Genomic DNA, 5,859 nt, shown 5'->3' with positions numbered 1-5,859 from the left:
GGTGGACTTTATAAGTTTTTATAATATCACAACAAGATATGGCTATGGATTTTCTTTGTAAGCATCATCACCATTTTCAAAAACTTGAAAATCATTTTTTTTCATGATTGGAAGGTCACTAAAAAAAATGTCTATAAACCTGACACAAATAACTTCTATGATGAATTTAAGCATACATAGTATCCAATGCAAGAGATACACTTCAAATGAATTGAATTCTTGCATTCACTTATCCATGTTGAATTTAATAAAATTTCACTTATTTTGGTAATTTACAATGGCATCATGAATGGCAAAGTTTTTTTGTTATGTTTTTGTAACCACCACTATACTATTGAACGTGTAATCGAAAATCAGATTCTTTTATCATTATTTATAAGTAATATATTCTTTCTTCCTCGAGAAAAGTCATAATTTTATTAATGAAAGAAAAATTATGCCTTGTAGATGTTGACAATGGATTCAACCATTCCAATCGAAACTGATGACAACAAAGACCAAAAATACAACTCCAACATGGTGGTAAACATGTTACCCTTTTCTCCATTTCTTCTTTTTAACCTTTCTCCATTCTCGCTAGGAAGAAGTTCTTGTTACAAGTGCTAGCTAGGTCCCTTCATTCATCCTTGTATTTTCCTTATCTGAATCTGAAATTTCAGATACATGATGACATTTTGAGTCCCTTGTATCCATTGCTACATTGATAATATCTTTCCTCCATGTGTATGCTAGATTTCCTAAAATTTCCTGATTAACGCTCCCCATTTCTACGTTTTCTTGTGTATTTTGAGCTTCTTCATTCGGAGGAGGATCCATTTCTTCATCATCCTCTTCTTTTTCACACAATTGTTGTGGGAATTTCCATCCCTTGGGTTTCTTTCTTGTTTTGTTCTTCCTTTGAGGTGCTTTCTTAGCATCAGGACAAGAATTTTGTGGATGTCCCATTTGTCAACTTATTCAGCATCTAAATGTTGTGTTCTAAGAATATAGGAACTGTGTCGAGCACTGCTTGTTATGTGTCAAGAGAATATGATATGACAATCCTTTGTTGATGCCTACCTACACACAAATTTTGGCGATTTTGTAGAATTTTTCCTCAAATATTTGTGTTTATTTCTTTATGTATCTGCCTAATATGTTCCCAACGGTTTCTATCACTTTATGGAGCCAGAAATATAAGGGTAGATTATGAAATCTAACCCAAATCGACATTGTAGATACTACCATTATATTGGCGTTGAAATATGGGAACCACGGTGTGGCAAAAAGTCTCGCAGAGCCTTAAAACCATGGACCATATTGCAATATATATTCACAATACTCTCACGATGAAATTTTCTCTATGAAAAATCCCCTCAAGCAAAGGTGAATCTCACAATTTATTGTCCAATTTGTGAATATCTAATGTAAGAGATCCACTGGTTCTGGCCAAAAACTGTTGAATCTGCATAGTACTGCTTGAGATTCATATGTTGTTGACAAATCATTTGTTTATGGTAGATCTACAACCATTACTGGGATTTGATTTTATTCTTCCAATATGTAGTGGTTGAGTACTAATTGTTGGACTACAAAAGGTGGATCATTAATTCTTATTGGAACGTTTATATTATGTTGTTCTATTTCCTAGCTATAACATTCCAAAAAAATCTCCATTTCGTGTTCTTCTATCTACTGAATGTTAATACTATGCAACTTAATATGTCATCGAACACTAAAACCCTAAACCTTAAACCCTAAAAACCGTTTTTTAAATTTTTTATAAGTGTCTATTAAAAGAATTTATTAAAGCATTATAAACCATAAACCCTAAACCATAATACCCGCACCCCTAACCTAAACCCAAAACCATAAATTATAAGCACTTTATAACATTTTAAACTCCAAACCCTAAACCCTAAGTATTTTATAAAATTTTAACAAATGTTTGTAACTTTTTTTTAAGTTTTTATTTAAAGAATTTACTAAATTGTTATAGACCCTAAATCTTAAGCATTTTATTACAATTTAGGAAGCATTTTGCAAGATTTTAAAACCCTAAACCCTAAACATCTTAGAACATTTTCATAAGCATTTTCTAACCTTCTTAAAGGGTTTATTAAAAGAATTTACTAAAGTGTTATAAACCCTAAACCCTAAAACCTATACCCTAATAATTTTATGAAGTGTTTATTAAAATAATTTACTAAAGTGTCACTCAAACCTAAAACCTAAGAATTTATAACATTTTAGCAAGTTTTCTGTAACTTTTTTCTAAGTGTTTATTAAAATGATTTACTAAATTTTTATAAAACCTAAATGCTAAACTCTAAAATCTAAGCATTTTATAACATTTTAAACCCTAAACCCTCAGCATTTTATAACATTTTAAACCCTAAACTCTGAGCATTTTATAACATTTTAAAAATTGTTTCGTAACCTTTTTTTAAGTGTTTATTAAAAAAATTTATTGGAGTGTTGTAAGACCTAAACCCTAAGCCTTAAATCCTAAACCCTAAACACTAAGCATTTTATAACATTTTAAAAAGTGTTTTGTAATTTTTTTTAAGTGTTTATAAAAAGAATTTACTAAAGTCTTGTGAACCCTAAATAGAAAACGTTAAGCATGTTATAACATTTTAAACCCTAAAACTAAACCCTAAATATTCAATGAAATTTTAAAATTCTTTTTGTAACATTTTTTGAAGTGTTTATTAAAATAATTTACTAAAATTTTATAAACCCTACATCCTAAACCGTAAGCATTTTATAACATTTTAAACCAAAAAACCTAAACCCTAAAGCATAATCTCTAAACCCTAAGTATTCTATAACCATTTAACAAGCATTTAATTACTTCTTTTAAGTTCTTATTAAAATCATTTAGTAAAGTGTTATAAACCCTAAACCTTAAACCATGAGCATTTTATAGATTTTTAAATCGTAAACCCTAAAGCCTAAGCATTTTATAACAATTTGACAAGCATTTTGTAACATTTTTTTATGTTCTTATTAAAAGAATTTATCAAGTGTTATATAACCCAAACCATAAACCATAAACCCTATCCATAAACACTAAGATTTTTATAACGATTTATAATATATTTTTGTAACTTTTTAAAGCATTTATGAAAAGAACTTAGTAAAGTGTTATAATGCTAAACCATAAACCCTAAGCATTTTATAGAATTTTACAAGAATTTTGTAACTTTTATTCAAGTTCTTATTAAAATAATCTACTAAAGTGTTATAAAACCTAAACCCTGAACCCTAAACACTAAACCCGAAACCCAAAACCCTAAACCCTAAACCCTAAAACCTAAGCATTTTATGATCTATTAAAAATAATTTTGTAACTATTATTTAAGTATTTATTAAAATATCTTAATAAAATTTTAAAAACTCTAAAACATAAACCGTAAACCCCAAACCCTAAACCCTAAACAATAATCGATAAACCCCCAACCCTATAAACTAAACCCTAAATCGTATGCATTTTATAACATTTTTGAAAGTGTTTTGTAACTTGTATTTAAGTGTTTATTATAATAATTTACTAAATTGTTAAAAACCTTAAACCATACACCCTAAAACCTAAACCCCAAAACCAAACCCATAAACAATAAACCATAAACCCTAAGAATTTTATAATAGTTTAAGAAGAATTTTGTAACTTTTATTTAAGTGCTTATTAAAATAATGTACTGAAGTGTCATAAATCCTAAACCATAAACATAAAACCCTAAACCCTAAACAAAAAAACATAAACCCTAAACCAGAAAACCTAAACCCGAAACCCGAAACCCGAAACCCTAAACCCTAATACCTAACCATTTTATAGCATTTTAAAAATTGGTTTGTAACTTTCATTTAAGTGTTTATTAAAAGCATTTATCAAAATTTTGTAAACTCTAAACACTAAACCCTAAACACAAACCCAAAAACCCAAACCTTAAACCCTAAATCGTAAACCCTAAACTCTAAATCCAAAACCCTAAATCCTAAACGCTAATCATTTTATAACAATTTAAAAAGTATTTTGAAACTTTTATTTAAGTGTTTATTAAAAGAATTTACTAAAGTCTTATAAACCCTAAACTTGAACCTCTAAACCCCAAACCCTAAACCCTAAATCATAAACCCCAAACCGTAAACCTTAAACCCTAAACCCCAAACCGTGAACATTAAACCCTAAAACCTAAGCATTTTATAAAATTTAAAAAAAAAAAATGTAATTTCTATTTAAGTGTTTATTAAAATAATTTAATAAAGTCTTATAAACCCTTAACCCTGAACTGTAAACCACAAACCCTTAACTCTAAACCCTAAATGATAAACCCTAAACACCAAACCCTAAACCCTAAGAATTTTATAACATCTTAAAAAATTCTAACTTTTATTTAAGTGTTTACTAAGAGGATTTACTAAAGTCTTATAAACCCTAGACTCTTAACCCTAAACCCTAAGAAATTTATAAAACTTTAGAAAGTGTTTTTAATGTTTATTGAAGTTTTTATTATAAGAATTTACTAAAGCCTTATAAAACCTACACCCTAAGCATTTTATAGCATTCTAAAAAGAGTTTTGTAACTTTTACTTAAGATTTTACCAAAATAATTTACTAAGGTGTTATAAACCCTGAACCATAAAAACTAAACCCTAAACCCTCAGCACTAAACCTTAAGTCTTTTATAACATTTCAAAAAGCATTTTGTAACATGTATTTCAGTGTTTATTAAAACAATTTACTAAAGTGTTATAAACCCTAAACCCCAAACCCTAAATCCTATACCTTATACCCTAAAACCTAAACCCTAAGCATTTCATAATATTTTAAAAAGTGTTTTGTAACTTTTTTATGTCTTCACTAAAAGAATTTACTAAAGTGTCATAAACTTTAAACCCTACTCCCTAAAACCTAAACCCTAATTAATTATAAAATTTTAAAGATTGTTTTGTAAATTTTATTTAAGTGTATATTAAAAACATTTACTAAAGTGTTATAAAGCCTAAACCCTAAACGCTAAAGCCTAAGAATTTTGTAACATTTTAAAAACTATTTGTACATTTTATTCAAGTGATTATTAAAATAATTTACTATAATGTTATAAACCCTAAATCATGAACCCTAAACCCCAAACCCTAATCCATAAACCATAAACCCTAAGAACTTTATGAGTATCTATATTAAGGGAAGACCAAACCTGGGTATGTGAGTGTAGGCGGGAGAAAATTGTGGTACATGAGATACCCCGACCTTTGTTTTTCCACCATTCTTCATAAACCTTTATCCTTTCATTTATTTTTCTTCATAACTCCTCGAGGCTCCATGTGGTGAATGCACTATGTGCAATATGTAGCAGCGAATACTCCCTTGAGGTGGAGTGGTTAATCCCTACACCTGAAACTTTAAACCCTAAACCCTAAACCCTAAACCCCAAACCCTAAACCATAAACCCTAAACTCCAAATCCTAAACACTAAACCCTAATCATTTTATAACATTTAAGTGTTTATTAAAACAATTACTAAGGTGTTATAAACCTAAAACCATGAACCCTAAACCGCAAACCCTAAACCCTAAACTAAAAATACTAAAACTTGAACCTTAATCATTTTATAAAATGTTATAAACCCTAAACCATAACCACTAATCCATAAAGTCTAAACCCTCAACATTTTATAGCATTTTAAAAATGGTTTTGTAACTTTTATTTAATTGTTTATTAAAATACTTTACTAAAGAGTTATAAACCATAAACCCTGAACCCTAAACCCTATACCCTAATAATTTTATAACATTTTAAAAATTGTTTTGTAAGTTTTATTTAAGTGTTTATTAAAACCATTTACTAAAGTGTTATAATACTTAAAAGCTAAA

Source organism: Pinus tabuliformis, chromosome X, assembly GCF_031772625.1.
Source record: "Pinus tabuliformis cultivar Carrire ecotype Pingquan chromosome X, CPIR1, whole genome shotgun sequence".
NCBI classification, from domain to species: Eukaryota; Viridiplantae; Streptophyta; class Pinopsida; order Pinales; family Pinaceae; genus Pinus; species Pinus tabuliformis.
The sequence above is the reverse complement of the archived record's forward strand: the minus strand, read 5'-3'. Positions refer to the sequence as shown.